Source organism: Perca fluviatilis, chromosome 14 (genome assembly GCF_010015445.1).
Source record: "Perca fluviatilis chromosome 14, GENO_Pfluv_1.0, whole genome shotgun sequence".
In the NCBI taxonomy this organism is placed as follows: domain Eukaryota; kingdom Metazoa; phylum Chordata; class Actinopteri; order Perciformes; family Percidae; genus Perca; species Perca fluviatilis.
In genome coordinates this window covers 18,098,284-18,115,495 of record NC_053125.1, presented here as the reverse complement: position 1 = coordinate 18,115,495, position 17,212 = coordinate 18,098,284, and the positions used below count along the sequence as shown (strand labels likewise).

At 38.8% G+C, this 17,212-nt stretch overlaps 1 long non-coding RNA gene across 2 annotated transcripts; it reads right to left on the bottom strand.

The window, feature by feature from the left end:
- Positions 1 to 7,519: 7,519 nt before the first annotated feature.
- LOC120573706 lies at positions 7,520 to 13,064 on the bottom strand. Of its 2 annotated transcripts, none has more exons than XR_005641753.1 (5): positions 12,873 to 13,064; positions 10,051 to 10,166; positions 9,712 to 9,836; positions 9,171 to 9,261; positions 7,520 to 8,390 (listed from the first exon to the last, which is right to left on the bottom strand). It is a non-coding gene; the product is annotated as an uncharacterized LOC120573706 (long non-coding RNA). The 2 variants fall into 2 exon arrangements; XR_005641752.1 differs by lacking the exon at positions 12,873 to 13,064 and adding an exon at positions 12,465 to 12,601.
- Positions 13,065 to 17,212: the final 4,148 nt, after the last annotated feature.

Below are 17,212 nucleotides of genomic sequence, written 5' to 3'. Positions count from 1 at the left end.
GGACGTCCACTTACAACTGATTCACAACATGGTATATGTTGAAGTACACCTAGCTAAAAGTCAAAATAATAATTATACATGCAACCCCACAGAACTGTTGACATGTACAAATGTATCTGAATGCATTTTTAGGAAATGTTCTGTGTAACATCTTTTTACCGATTTATGACGTCCTACCGCGACTATTTTTGGCCAGGGACACAACGTTGCCGACGGACCAATGTTTGTTGGGGTAGGCCTAATCACAAAACTAAAACAATATTTTTTTTTCTGTTCAGATGGTGACATCCGGTTGGTATTCCAATCGAAGCCGCTGGCGGAATCCGATCTGCTGATATCCTATGGGATCCGACACATGTCCACGATCAACACGCTGCTGATGCTGCCCGGAGGCGGCTGTTAACCTGAAAACCCATAAACAACATTGCCACAATCAGACTTCACGTCCTTGTGTTTTTTTATTTGTCATATAAAACCCAAAATAGTATGGATATAGGCCTACTGTATGAATGCGCTGATAACTGCAATCAAGAATTATCGTTATTATTATTTCAACTTTATAAGGAAGTTTCAGTTGATAAAATTAAATAATGTAATCCTGCTGTTAATTGATCTTGCGAGCTGAATAAGAACCATTTAGCACTCTTTGCATTATGTGTAGCCTAAATGTTGTCTTTAAATATAATGTAGCTGGACAAAATGTACATTTTAGACCCTACCCAGTAAGCACACATACGTCGCGGCGACGTATTGGCGATGTAATCAGAATGCATCGGGGATACGTAGTATTTTGGTAGTTTGTGTCGGTACACGATCCGTTCTGCCTGCACGATCCGTTCTGCACATGCGCGATCCGTTCTGCAAATGCGCAAAACGTTCGCGCATGCGCTGTTGTATGAGGATTTACGACACTGCACGATCTGTTCCCCGCTTCCGGTTGACAGCCAAGCTAACGTTAGTTACGCTTCCGGTCGACAGCCAAGCTAACGTTAGTTTAGCTAACCGTTAATTCGGCTAACCGCTAGCCGAGACAGCACGTAATAACTTTAAAAAAAACCTCAAAATAAAACGTAAAAATAGGTCCGTGGCAAGATGGCGGTGTGAGTGCACGTAGGCTTCGGAGCTGCTCACCTTCAGACTTGCATATTAGAGGAAACATAGTTACTTTAAGTATATTGCTGGAGATATCTTAATGCAAAGTTGAGTGCATCGTGTCAACTTATTGTTCGGCTCGTTTCGTGTAGAATTATCGCCTCTTAACGACACACGTGGGGAAAAACTTCGGCTAACAGCATCGCTAGCTAGCTTACCACAACTACGGTAGCATGCAGGTACCAATGGACAATCCGCTTATGAACAACCTACATGATTACTGCATGGGAAATGCACCTGTAATCTCTCTCGGGGAACCAGATCTCACCCCTCTCCCCATATCTCCTACCACAACTCCCTCAAAACCTCCTGCTCCAAAGAAAATGAAGTTGCAGCGCTCCTTGGATCTAGACAGTGAAGGTATTGTACAGAAAATATCTGTCGTGTTCAACACAAGAATCGACTCTCTGGAAAAGAGTGTGGAGAGAATGATTTCCAACAATACACTGAAGATTGAGGGGTTAAAGAAGACTGTTGATTTTGCCTGCGCTGGTGCTTCGTGAAGTAAAGTTAAAGTGATGCACATTGACGGCCGGAGTCAATGTAGCGGAGAAAGGCAAGCTTACTGGAACAACGAATAACTGAGCTGGAAAACTACTGCGTGATTGGAACCTACGTCTCTACGGTATGGCTGAAAACAAAGACCAGAACGTCCGCCAAGAGGTTATACACATCTGTCAGTCCATCCTGCCGGAGCACAAGGCCAATTTCCCCGATGTCATTGACTCGGTGCACCGTCTTGGCCAACCAAAGAAAGATGCCACCAAGCCTCGAGGGATAATTCTACAATTTGGTGCCCGTATATACCGCGACGCTGTCTGGAAAGCTGCAAAGAAGTCCACCTTCCTTCAAAACAACAAGCTACGTTTTGCCGAAGACCTGTCCCCAGCAGTCAGAGAGCGAAGATCGCAGCTGTGGCCACTGGTGGCTAAAGCGCGAGAACAAGGGAAAGCTGCTTACTTCGTGGGAGGTCGAGCCTTTTCCAATGGAGTTGAACTGTTTCCAGATACCTGAAAGTGGTAGACGCCACACCTCTCTACATGTGCCCTAAGCTTAGTTAAGTTATAACAACCAAAATGCTTTTTATTCACTGTGTGTATGTTCCTCTCTGTTTTGAGAGTCACTTTCTATTTTAAATATTTTTCTAAGGGCTGTTGAGCACTTCAATAACACTCAACTGTTTATGTTTACAAGACATCTACTACATCCAGTTTTTTTTTTTTTTATTTGCAATGTTCTATAGGCTAACATGTTATGTCTATTAATTGCTAATAACTGGTATGTGTTAGTTGTCGTCTGAGAACCTAGGTACCTCCTTAGTTTTCACTGCTTTACTAAGTTCCTCTATGTACTTTTTTTTTTAAGTTAAATGGTGCAGCTCCTTGCAGTAAGGTTGTAGAAGTCTAGTTTTATCCAAACTTTACTTCTTATATTGTTCTAGCTGTTGTTGTTAATACGTCTTTAGCTATCATTACTCTCAATGCCAGGGGGATAAGGAATATTGTTAAGCGCAAGGCGTTATTTTTGTTTCTCAAGCAGCACAAATCTGATTTTTGTTTCATTCAAGAGTCACACTCAGTTCCGGATGATGGAAGATTATGGAGATCCCAATGGGGAAATGATCTGTGGCAAGCTCATGGGTCTGAACATTCTGCTGGTGTTGCGACTCTAAAATATAACTTTCCAGGGACTATTCTATTATCTGTCAGTGATACATCAGGTCATTTCATTTTTCAAGTGTTAACCATTGAAAACTTTACTTTGATAATTATTAACATATATGGCTATAACTCTAACCATGAGAACGATATAATGCTTGAAACTTTAGAGAAACATATACAAAATACCCTTAATAACTTTCCAAATTCAGGTATAATAATAGGGGGGGATTTCAACATGGTTTTAGATCACAACATTGACTGTTGGCCTCCACGTGTTTCCTCAGCAGTAAATGAAAACTTAAAATTATTTATGCGAAAATTTAACTTGACTGATGTTTGGAGGTTTAACAATCCTAACATAAATGCTTTTACTTGGAGTTATAAGAATGCCACCAGACGTTCACGATTGGACTATTGGTTAGTTTCTGATCATTTGAATATTGATAAAATATCAGTTAATATCATCACAACGCCATTAACAGATCATAGTGCGGTCTCCATATTTATCCCTTTACACTCTGCCCCCTCTACAAAATGTAGAAATGCTTACTGGAAATTAAACAGTTCGCTTTTACAACATGATGTGGTAAAATCAGACATAAAAAAAATGATTTTGGAATAAAGCAAAGTCTGAGGATGCATTTGGTAGCAATTGGGAACTTCTCAAATTTAAAACTGGCCAATATTTGAGGAATTATGGTAGTATCCTAGCCAAAAATCGTAGATTGGAGGAAGAAAGAGTGGTCTCTAAAATAATCTCTTTGTACCAGAAGGACCCTGCAAATATTTCAGAAGAGGAACGACTGACCTTAATTTCGGAACAACTTAAACTAAATGAGATTTACTCCAACAAAGCAAAAGGTGCCTTTTATAAGGTCAAGAAAAAGGTGGACTGAAGAAGGGGAACAGAACTCTGCTTATTTTTTCGGCTTAGAAAGATATCATGGGAAATTCAATTTAATCCAGCAACTTAATATTAACGATACTGTAACTGATAATCCGAAGACCATAGCTGATTTCTGTTCGGACTTCTATAGAAATTTATACAAATCGAATTACTGCCATCATTCAACCACTACATTCTTGAACACTCTTACCGTCACACCAATCTCTCAAGATAATAGGAAGCTCTGCGATGACCCCTTCCCCTTTCAAAAACACATTTAATTAACATTTTAAAACTAACAAATCTCCTGGAGTTGATGGCCTCTCTGCAGAGTTTTATGGGGCTTTTACACAAGATTTAGCTCCCTTTCTACTTGAAGTGATTTTAGAAAGTGTTGAAAAAGGTTCTCTACCTCCTTCACTGACCCAAGGTTTAATTACATTAATCCCTAAACCCCAAAAAGATCCACTGTTTATTGATAATTGGCGACCTATTTCATTACTCAACACTGACTACAAAATTTTTGCCTCAATCATCGCAAAACGATTAAAAAATGTTTTGTACCCTATTATTGATGAAGTCCAATCAGGATTCATGAGAAAAAGACATATCTCTAACAATATTCGGCTTGTCTTAGATATAATTGATTATTCATATTTATGTCCTGACGATAGTTTTATCTTTTTCTTGGACTTCTATAAAGCCTTTGACACAGTAGAACATAACTTCATATTTCAAACTATTGAGAAATTTGGTTTTGGTGAATATTTCTGCAAAGCTGTTAGGACAATGTACTGCAAAGGCAATAGCTCTATCAGAGTAAAAAATGGGACATCGCCGAGATTTGAGTTGCAAAGAGGCATCCGGCAGGGCTGCCCTGCCTCTCCCTACCTATTCATTTTATGTACACAACTTCTTTCCACCCATATTAAAAATAGTGCCTTAATAGGAATTTCAATTGCAGAAAGAGAAGTTATCCTCACCCAACTAGCAGATGATACTACTTTATTTTAAAAAAATGCCAGCCAAGTGCCAATCGCTATCAAAACAATAGAATTATTTTCCGCAGCTTCTGGACTCTGCTTAAATCTGAAGAAATGTGAACTTTTTTCCCTTAAAGAAAGCGACACCTCCCAGATCTGTAACATACTAATCAAGGATAAGATTACTTATCTAGGGATTACTATAATGAAAAATGAGGAGGAGAGATGCTCTGAAAACTTTAATTCGATTAGTGATAAGACAAAGAAAAAGCTTAATCAATGGCTGCAGAGAGACTTATCCTTGAAAGGACGAGTATTGTTGACTAAAGCAGAAGGTTTATCCCGTCTTACCTATGCAGCTATCCCCTTATTTGTCAACAAAAAGCTCTGTAATTCCATTGATAAATTACTTTGCAATTTTATTTGGAAAAATAAGATGCATTATGTGTAAAAATCTGTTATTATGAACACCTTTGAACGTGGTGGTCTTAACTTTCTTGATTTTACAACCCTTAATAATACTTTCAAAATAAATTGGATAAAGCAGTTTCTAATGAATCCCACTTCTACATGGAATTTTATACCTAGCTATATTTTCTCTAAAGTTGGTGGTCTTGAATATTTACTTCTGTGTGATTATAAGATAGAAAAAAATCCCTTAAGTTTATCTAAATTCCACAAACAAATGCTCTTAGCATGGTCATTAATCTACAAACATAATTTCTCCCCACATAGGTGCTTCATCTGGAATAATCGGTTTATCAAATTCAAGAATAAATCTTTATTCTATAAAACTTGGTTTGATAATAACATTATTCTAGTGTCCCAACTTCTAAATGGTAATGGTTCATTGCTGAATTATTCTGAATTCCTTCATACTTTTGGCATTCCCATCACCCCAAGAGAGTTTGCAATTGTTATGGATGCCATCCCATCTGGTATTTTAACTCTCTTAAAAGGGACTGGAAAACCAATTTGCTTACCAGCTTTGGACCCTAAGTTGACCTCAATTGGTAATATGTGTTTCGCTTCCATAACTAGAAATAATAATCGTAACATTCGCTCTTTATTCCAGAGAGAGGTCACCAGCACCCCTAATGTTGTTCCCTATTGGTCTAACTTTGTTGACAACCTGAACTGGAAGAATATTTGGAATCTTCCTTACAAGTACCTCCTTACGAATAAAGTAAGAGAAGTCTCTTTCAAAATCATACACAGGTATTATCCCGCTAAGCAATATCTCCTTAGGTTTAAGCTTGACATTTGTGTTAACTGTTCTTTTTGTGGAATATGTCCAGAAACATTGGTGCACCTGTTTTGGCAATGTCCCTATACCATGTTCTGGAAGGATTTATCTCAATACATTACTGATAAACTTATCGCTGATTTTTCTTTGTTGTGGAAAGATGTACTGTTTGGTTTCCATGACAACAAAAGTAAAAAACAGAAAGAAATATATCTAGTAAACTTATTGATCATTTTGGGGAAATATCATATTCACAAAGCCAAATTTAGTAACTCTAAACCTTCCTTTATTGCTTTTGGTAAGGAAACGGAGCAGTAGCCTACATCAAAACCATCTATGACTCAAAAAATAAGAAAGCTGCTAAAACCATTCAGTTATGCTCTTTTTTTAATGTTTTTATCTGATTCCCCCCCTGGCTCTCTTCACTAATGTGTTTTTTTCTGTATTAATGACTGATTGTTTATTCTGTACTGTTTGTATCGTAAAGATTTAATAAAGATTGTTTATTTAAAAAAAAATAAAAATAAAAACGTCAAAATAAACCTTGACATATATAACAGCTGTTACGTCAGTTGTACTTTACTTGTGCTCATTTAAAATCCAATCACTCAACACTGGTCTTTATTGTTAGTACTTTAAAGTCTTAATGTAGCTGTATCCTGCTTTTCCCATTAAGTTTGACTTAACGTTATTTTAGACTGAATCTAGCTGTCAGCTAGCGGTTAGCCGAATTAGCTGTTAGCTAAACTAACGTTAGCTTCCTGTTGGAGGCTAGCGTGGAACAGATCGTGCAGGTCGTAAATAGTAATATCTTGCGCATGTGCAGAACGGATCGTGTACCGACAGTTTGCTCACTGGCACGACGTCCCCGCGACGTTGCTGCGCTACATTTCAGCGCTACATTTCAGCGACATATAGCCGCTCTCTCTGCGACGTATAGGCCTACATATATACATCGTTCTAACGTATGCCATACGTCGTAGAGATGCAGGCAATATACATCGTTCTAATGTATGCAATACATCGTAGAGATGTACGCTTATATACGTCGTTCTAACGTATGCAATACATCGTAGAGATGTACGCTTATATACGTCGTTCTAACGTATGCAATACATCGTATAGATGTACGCTTATATACGTCGTTCTAACGTATGCAATACATCGTATAGATGTACGCCTATATACGTCGTTCTAACGTATGCAATACATCGTAGAGATGTACGCTTATATACGTCGTTCTAACGTATGCAATACATCGTAGAGATGTACGCTTATATACGTCGTTCTAACGTATGCAATACATCGTATAGATGTACGCCTATATACGTCGTTCTAACGTATGCAATACATCGTAGAGATGCAGGCTTATATACATCGTTCTAACATCTGCTATACATCTTACAGATGCAGTCTCAGGTACATCTTCCTGACATCTGTTATACGTAGTACAGATGTCAGGAAGATGTGCACATCAATTGATCCTGCATTAATCCATTTAACAAAACTGGTCAGTATAGGTCACACACAATTACTTTAAATATCTTTACTAAATTGAATTGCTAAAGTAAGATAGATAAACCATACACAATTACTTATAATACATTTTATTTATAAAGCGCTTTTCAGGGTACTCAAAGACAATTTACACAAGTTCAAATCATTATAGAAAATAGCACACTGTAACACATTAAAATATATTCTTGTATGTAGCTAGATTTGGGGATAATTATCCTACTGTGGTCTATACTAAGGGCTAATGTACAAAAACATTACCTTGTGTTGTCTTCCCGTCAACCTTGAAAAAAATTTTTTTCTTCTACACATTTTCAGCACTTATTTCTACGTCCCATATTTTCTGATATAAAACAAAAGTTGAAAACAGGTCAATTTGACCCGAAGTCAACACAAGGGTTAAAAGCTTAAACCAGGTTTTTTTTTTAAAAGTCTGAGACTGTGGGCTTCCCCTCAGGCAAAGAGCTGGGGCACGCATGTTTCCTGGGAACGCGGTGCAACGGCTTGAGTTATGTTTTCTCTCGTTTGGTGGGTGTGTCTCTCAATTATTGGCTGTGTTCAAGGTGATACCCAATTATTAGAGACTGTCTGTAAACCCGTGGTAATAAAAAGGGCTTGCACACACAACAGGATGTCAAACACCTTGTTTCAGTTTTAAAAAACGTCACTTTCTCAATTTTTGGATGCCTATGGGATCATGGTAATGTTATTTGAACCCAAACACTTAGAGCTGTATATCACTGCTTCACAACAGCAGTGTGTACATGTTGGAGAACAAAAACTAATTGTCACACTATATTGTCCACTTTCTATCATAATGTAAATTATTTCAGTAGCAAAAGAAAATGCTGTCCCTGCTACAGCTTCTGCTCCAGTCTGTTGCCAGTCGGGGAACTCCTTGATGGCCGGCTTCGTACTCAGGAAAGTAGGGTCCCTCAGTGGTGCTGCTGCAGTGACAAGAACAAAAGATTTGGGTTTTGTGCGTTATTCGAAGAAGTATCTTTTAATACATTTTGTTTCATCTCCCTTTGTTTTTAAGAAGTGGTTGAGTAATATTTTTTTTTTGCAGATGTGAATAGAAGAATATGGCAAGTAGAATATGGCAAGCCAAATGTTGTTAACGCAGTTAAATTCTCTGCTAAATTTTCCTCAGAAGCTCCAATTCAGCCTTTAAATATAATTGAACAGTAAGGACATTTGGTCAGTAGGGGGCGCTGCAGTCTGTGCAGTTTCATTTTGGATGAAGTTCAAGGTGGGCTGTTTACGGTAGAAGGGATACAGCTACGGCCAAAAGTTACGCAAAAATCCCGCAAAATCTAGACTAATATAATAATGTATTGGTTATACTTTCACCCAGGAAAACGTGTTTCATTCCTCTAGAGTTTTTTATTCAAACCACGATCTGTTTCCTGAACTTAACAAGTCGTTTTGGTGCCTAAACTTAACTGTTGTCACCGTAGCTGTATCCCATCTAGCCTCAACCGCTGTTAAAGTGCTATTCTAACAATATGTATTTAGATCACTTTGTAAATTAAAGCTTTAAATAGCATGTTATAAATCGTCCCATAAAAAATACCATAACTTTCTCTCTAAAAGGGCTAACATCAAGGTTTCATAGTAATCACAATTATTTAAAAAGTATTTACTTTTGAAACCAAAGGTGTCATTTTATGCTGACCTCTCTTTACTTCCTACTCCCATTTTCAATTACAATTTTGTAAACTTACCACAGATGATTTGGCAAAGTAATGACTGGGAATATGGCAGCTTTCCACATTTTCCCGTTGAATATCTTGGTCATCATGGCAATTGAGAGATCTGAAAAATATACAAAATTTAAAACAAGATAAGATCCTTAATTAATCCCACAGTGGAGGACATTTTCAGTGATACTGCACCAAAAGGAAAGTGCAATGACAAAAGCATCAGTAAAAACGCAAGAATAAAGCAGTTAAAACTGTTCAGTATACAGACAGAAAGTTTAATAATACGGTATTCACAGTATTGCACAGAGGAGTTATTGATATTGCATAAAAAAGGTGTACATTGATGTTGCACGTGAGTAAATTGTCAGATAGGGTACGTGTGGTCTACTTAGAGCAGTGTTGAATATAAAGTCTGGCAGCAGCAGGAAGGACGTGTGATATCTCCTTCACTGCACATTAGGGTTACATTTGAATACAAAATGTAACTTAAGTACAACTTCCAAAGGGTTAAAATATTTACTGTTGATAGATGGATATGATTTAATAATAGTTTATTACCTACCCATTTCAAAGTCTGTGTAGGTCTTCTTCTTTGGCTTCCTCTTCTGGAATCACTAGTGCCTCTTCCTCTTAGCAGGCCAATTCAGCAGTGGTCGTCAAATCAGTTTTCAAACTCTTTCCTCTTATCTGAAAGAGATTAATATACAGAGGTAATTAATAATTCAAGTACAATGTAATAGATAGAGAAAGTCTAGGACCCCTTGAACACACAGGGGGTTAAAAAAATAGAGCAACACATAAGAATCATGAGTGGCACTGCGCCTGCCCCAAATACTAGATAGATTCAGATTACAGGTGTGTAATTTGCATCTTGCAACAAACTAATATGACAATAACATACCTGACTCTTTTCACTTGTTGATCAGGCTTATACACACAACTATTATTGTGGTATGATGTCCTTCATCTCTGCATTGCCTTCTCTCCCACCTCCTGCCGACGTTTTCTGATCTTCCACTATACATCATACCAACATAAAAACAGACACACTATGTGAAAGCTACTATCAAAAAATACTGCTCTTTTGTGAGGATGCAATAATTTTAGTATTGTAACTCAACATGGCATCATGACTTTGCGTAAATATATACGCCACTTTCATAAAGCCAAATGGCATGTTATTTTATGCCATTTTCAGCTATCCACGTGTATGATACACGCTGGATACAGCTGATGTAAACAGACCCACCACGTGGCCTCGCCACGTTGCGCGTTATCGCGAGAACAAACAAACAAAACAGTAACAAAAACACGGAAAATAACGACTAAAACACGCTTGCGACAACAACAAATGGTTGGGTTTAGGAAAGAAACATTGGGTAAGGCTTATTAAAAACAAAAAATTAAAAACAAAAAACGGCCGAAAAATCGCCACAATAAGGGCGCGAACCCGGCTCTCCCAGGTGAAAGTCCTGTGTTTTACCCATCCACCCTAACCTACCTCCTTGACCAATCCCCCGTTCCTTTATACCACTCGCTACGGCGGAAATGGACAGAGATGGGAAGTAACGAAGAACAAATACTTCGTTACTGTACTTAAGTAGATTTTTCGGATATTTCTACTTTACTTTACTATTTTTTTTTGTGGCGACTTTTTACTTTTACTCCTTACATTTTAACACGAATATCTGTACTTTCTACTCCTTACATTTTAAAAATTGGCTCGTTACTTTAGTTTTGTACAAGAGGTCGTAATGTCGGTGAATAGCGCGGACACGCGCCTCACACCGCGAGCGGGCGCGTGCGCCACACAGAAGAAAGTGAGAAAAAGAGAGAGACTGCTGTCCGGAGGATAATCAGTTGAGATCGTAGGTAGTCTTGAGAACTGTAAGTCGTATAACTTCTGCTTGTCAGTTCATTTAAGCCTGTTAGTTTTAAAAGTTTAAGTTTTTTTTTTTATTTTAAAAAAAAAAAAAAAAAGTTTTTTTTTTTTTTTTAAAAAAACACAGGGGGGAGGGGGGGGGAGGTTGGAAACCAGTATCAGCTTTAAATAACGGTCCTAATCTAGTCCTTAACAAGTTTCAAATAATTTCACTGGAGTTACCTTATTATTTTCACGTGATCAATACCGAATTCAATCTAATTGGATGGGAATATACTGTGTTACAATGTACACCAGCACAACTACTTCGACAGATTCGCGCCGTCTGCATTCATTTGCGGCAAATAATTGCAGCTTGATGGTGGTAACGTTAGCACTAGTAGTATGGATGGCGACATGATTGAAAATGAAGAAAACAGAGATCCCAGAGATTAGGCGAGAAGCAGCAAGACATTCCCAATCATCCCTGGCCTTATCTGAGAGAGATGTTTGAGATATAGGCTAGGAGGCATCAAGTAGCCTATGACTCCTGGCCAATGTGCTGTGTAACTCTAAAAGTATGGGGAACTTCTTAATTAATCTGTTTAGTAATTCATATTGTATCCTTTATTTTCTTTCTATATTTGAGCACACACATACATGTAGATTCCTTTAAATGTTAAGGGGACGATTAAAAAAGAGAAACTGGATCTGTGAATTCTCACAGAATCACAGTTGAATCCATATCTTGCTACTCAGTCAGAATCTTATTAAGCTGGAGTCCCAGTCTCTGTCACAATAATCATATATGTGATGTTTGGCAGACATCCATTTAAAATGTAGACAATGGCATATAAAGAGCCTGGTTTTTATGTCCACTGAAGTTTCTCATCTTGCACTCTAGAAACGTGTGTGGTCCAGGTAGCTTTGCATAAAAAGTGGTTGTCATTCGCAAGGCTACTTTTACTTTTATACTTTAAGTAGGCTACATTTCAAAGCCTGTACTTTGTTACTTTTACTTAAGTAAAGAAGTTAAATCAGTACTTCTACTTTTACCAGAGTATTTTTTAACACAAGTATCTGTACTTCTACTTAAGTAGGCTACGGGAAGTGAGTACTTTTGCCATCTCTGGAAATGGACTCGCAATATAGGCCAATGGTGGCCGATTTGCGTTGATATACACGCAAAAATGCGATTATGCGTGTTGATAACACGCAAAAACGGAATACAAATTGGCATATTGTCATACATACGCCAATTCATGAGATCAGTCTGTTGTAACTACTGTTTCGCAATGAACACAGTGTATTCCTGACATTTTGTAGAAGATGGTGGTATTCTTAGCAAGAACCCCCTTTTTAATGAGGGATGACTAGTGAAACAAACAAGCAAACAAACATCAACTAACAGTTTACCAAAGTTACCCTTGCTATAAACATTATAGCACACATACGTCGCCACGATGTATTGGCGATGTAATCCTAATTCATCGGGGATACGTAGTAGATTGCTCGTTTGCTCACTGGCACGACATCCCCGGGACGTCGCTGCTGTACGGTTCAACGACATGTAGCCGCTCTCTCCGCGACGTATTCATGAATATCAGTCACATGACCTTTTACGTCATCACACTCTTTTTCCAACTGACTGTCGCCATCTTGAGTACCTACCGGCTAGGCGGGGCCGTGGGCAGAGTGAGTACCAACCGTAACAACTGACAAGCTTGCTACAATTTACAGCTTCGTACGGATACAGTGTAACTAAATGGCTACAAACGGCAACATTTCGCACCTCGACTGCCATGAAAAGAAACGTTACTTTCAAAAAATATCCTCGTTAGGATGTGATCCCTACTCGATACCTGATACGTTGTTCCAGCCTCTGTCCGACTGCGGTCAAGCCAGCCTCCACTTCAAAATGAGCGGTCAAACTAGCCACCCCTATATTTCGCGGTGCGCGTATACACTTGCTATTACGGTGAAACTAAAAAGAGGGAATTTTCTGACGAAGGCAATTTCCCATTCATTTATTCTGTCTGCCTGTCTGTCTATCTGCCTGCCTGTCGGTCTGTCTGTCAAAAAGAAAGAAGGAAAGAAAGAAAGATTTTAGCACACCTCACAACCTCTGTGACAACTGCATGACATGCTGAATTCCAAAATAAGAGCCCCCCCAAAACTCAAATATTATGTTTTGTCTACACATTAAGAAAATCATGAAAATAAAAGTCCTAGCTTCCACAGACCAATTTCACCTCAGCTGGAGAGGACTCCTTCTCAAGGTGTGATCTACAATGTTTCAGGACATTCTGATGTTGTTTTCCAAAATAAGAGCCCCCCAAAACTCATATATACGCTGTTTTGTCCATACATTCAGAAAATCATAAAAATAAAAGTCCTAGCTTCCACAGACCACTTTCACATCAGATGGAGAGGACACCTTCTCAAGGTGTGATCTACAATGTTTCAGGACATTCTGATGTTGTTTTCCAAAATAAGAGCCCCCCAAAGCTCAAATATTAGCTGTTTTGTCTACACATTAAGAAAATCATGAAAATAAAAGTCCTAGCTTCCACAGACCAATTTCACATCAGATGGAGAGGACTCCTTCTCAATGTGTGATCTACAATGTTTCAGGACATTCTGATGTTGTTTTCCAAAATAAGAGCCCCCCAAAACTCATATATACGCTGTTTTGTCTACACATTCAGAAAGTTATAAAAATAAAAGTCCTAGCTTCCACAGACCAATTTCACCTCAGATGGAGAGGACTCCTTCTCAATGTGTGATCTACAATGTTTCAGGACATTCTGATGTTGTTTTCCAAAATAAGAGCCCCCCAAAGCTCATATATTAGCTGTTTTGTCCATACATTCAGAAAATCATAAAAATAAAAGTCCTAGCTTCCACAGACCACTTTCACATCAGATGGAGAGGACACCTTCTCAAGGTGTGATATACAATGTTTCAGGACATTCTGATGTTGTTTTCCAAAATAAGAGCCCCCCAAAACTCAAATATTAGCTGTTTTGTCTACACATTAAGAAAATCATGAAAATAAAAGTCCTAGCTTCCACTGACCAATTTCACCTCAGCTGGAGAGGACACCTTCTCAAGGTGTGATCGACAATGTTTCAGGACATTCTGATGTACAGTTTCAAAATAAAAGCCTGTCAAAATCTTGAATATGAGACAAATTAGATATGATTTTGGATTCAATTTAAACGTAAACACCCTGTTATCAAACAATAAATCCACGTCAGGGTTATATTACACGACCCCGTGGTGTGACTCATTAAGTATCAAGACATTCTGATGTACAGTTTCAAAATAAAAGCCTGTCAAAGTCTCAAATATGAGGCATATGACAAATGGTCAAAAAGGGATACCCCTACTGGAGGTAGAACTAAACCCAACAATGTTTTTCCTCATCCCTAGGGTCTCCCATATATGAAATTGATTCTTGGCTAAAGATATTTTACTGCTAAGATTGTTAAATTAACAGATATTGTTACACAACCCAAAAACCAAGAAGGACTAAAATATAGCCTGTCCATGGGAGTTAAGGCATCTAAACTAATGCAGATCAACCACACAGCTCCGAGAGCCTTGAACTTCCAGCATGTTTGTAGTCAGGAAGTTGCTTTACCTACCGAAAGACTGGATGTGAATATCATGATGTATGGAATAAATAAAGACATACTGTACCTAAAATAGGCGGAACATGCAAAAAATGAATATCTATGCAGAATGTTTTCATTTACTTTGTGGTTACTTTGCCAGGATTATAATAGAAACACATATGATTTCTTGTTGGAAAAGTGGGGTTGTGCTTAATCCAGCAATACCAAATGTGTAAATATAGCATGACAAATCAGGGTGTTGAAAATAAAGACATTAATAGAAACAGTTTGAAAGCCAATTCTGCACTTACAAGGAAATAACAATTAAAAACATTGACAAGTGAGGGAGTTCAACTCAAAACACCTCATTCTTAACTTAAAAAACTCAAAGGAATCAATTTACTAAGTTTTAAGTTGTTCTGCAGCAAATTCCATGTAAAGGGAGCAGAATAAACAAAGGCCTTTTACCCAGCTCAGTACTGACATGTGGGACAGAAAGCAAGACAGCAGCCTGAGAACGGAGGAGAATGACCAGCACTTTTTTTCATAAAGAAGTGAACATAAATAGGATGGAAGCACACCAAGAATAGCCTTATATATAAATGTGTACCAATGACAAAGCCTCCGGTGGCCAGAGCAGACCACCCTACACGAGAGTACAGCTCACAGTGGTGGGTGTGAGCTTTACAATTAGTAATAAATCTCAACGATGCATGATAGGCTGCGTCAATCATATGAAGGCATTGAACAGATGAATGCATATATAATATATCACCATAGTCCAGCACAGATAAAAAAGTGGATGCCTTAATGAGCCTTTTAACCCTTGTGTGGTCCTTCGGGTCCCAGTGACCCGAAGGACAACACAAGGGTTAATAAAACTATAATTTAACACAATACAAATTAAATGACTGTCTTAAACAAACAAATGGCAATCTAACAAAAGAAACACTGTGAGGGGGAATGACCCCCCTCATCACTGAATCTCAAGCTCTTTCTAGCAGCAACCATTTGGAACATGAACTGCTTTTGGTAGTCATTCTGGGGGTTAGGCCATCTCCAGTGGCCACTTTGGGGAGGTCAGCTCCCCATGATGTTACCACTGCAACACACCACTGTCACTCATCCACATTGTCATCAGTGACAAAGTGGGTCATATTTGGATAGCCTGGGAAAGGGCAAGAGCAAGACTCTGTGCAGGTCAAGCCCACTGAAAGACACTGGCATTTGGTAGCATCGTTGCAGTTTCCGTCTTTACAGTATAGTAGTGGGTGATGTCTCTAACTTCTTTAGGTGCTGGTGTCTTCTGTAACATCACAGGTTCAATGCACCCATCTTCTTTGAGCCTCCATCCTCCAACTGGGTTCCAGAGAAGAGGTTTGACCAGGTGGCTGTGACGCCACACTGCTGTTTGGTACAAGGCTCTCAGCACTTGTTGGCCCAGTACTGGCGATGTAGGTGCTGACAAAGCTACATACAGGGATATTCTTTAGCAAAACCTGTAACACTGTGCGTGATTTGAGGCTAGGACGGAGTTTCACCTTCCAGCAGGACAATGACCCCAAACACACCTCAATCCAATAGAAAATCTGTGGTCAGACTTAAAGATTGCTGTTCACAAGCGCAAACCATCCAACTTGAAGGAGCTGGAGCAGTTTTGCAAGGAGGAATGGGATGATGTAGATGTGGCAAGCTCATAGAGACTTATCCAAAGCGACTTAGAGCTGTGATTCCCGCAAAAGGTGGCTCTACAAAGTATTGACTTTAGGGGGGCGAATAGTTATGCACATTGACTTTTTCTGTTTTTTATTTCTAAAAAAAAATTTTATGTATATTTTTCTCATTTCACTTCACCAACTTAGACTATTGTGTTCTCTAATGCCTCTAATGTAACAAAATAGGTAAAAAGCCAAGGGGGGTGAATACTTTTGCAAGGCACTGTACATGCAATACACCTTGCACAGTCACATTCTTGTCTAATTGTTGAATGTGATGATACAGATGTAATAGTTTTGCTGCTATACTATTCAAGCAAAGGGATGTTTGGATCCTCAGCGAGTGTTTATGCACTCGGGACATGGCCTTAAGGAAAGATTTGTCCCTAGTTGATCGCTCAGAAGCTTGGAGCAGTGCTTTGTGATTGTTTACCTGCATGACAAGCGTCCTCACAGGTTGTAACACCACAAGCAGTTTGTACAGAATTGGGAAGGCCACTGCCCTCACAAGACTGAAGACCCATCTTTGTAAGGTTACAGGCAATTACTAAATGTGGACTCTCTGGTAGCCTGGAAGAGGCTTTGCCTGTGGCAAGAAGGTATGCCCTCCTTCTGTATGGCCAAAAGAAAAGTTGGATTGACATCCAACCTGGATGTGCTGAGGTACAGATTAGCATCTACCAGAGATTCGTCAGCAGCAAATCTACCCCACCACAACAGAAGATGCTTTCCAGCATGTCTTCATGCTTTCCAGCTTTCCAGAATGTCTTGATACTTACTGGGTCACAATATGGGGTCGGTGTACTATAACCCTCAAGTGGAATTATTCTTTGATAACAGGGCGTTTCCTTTTTAAAGTGAATCCAA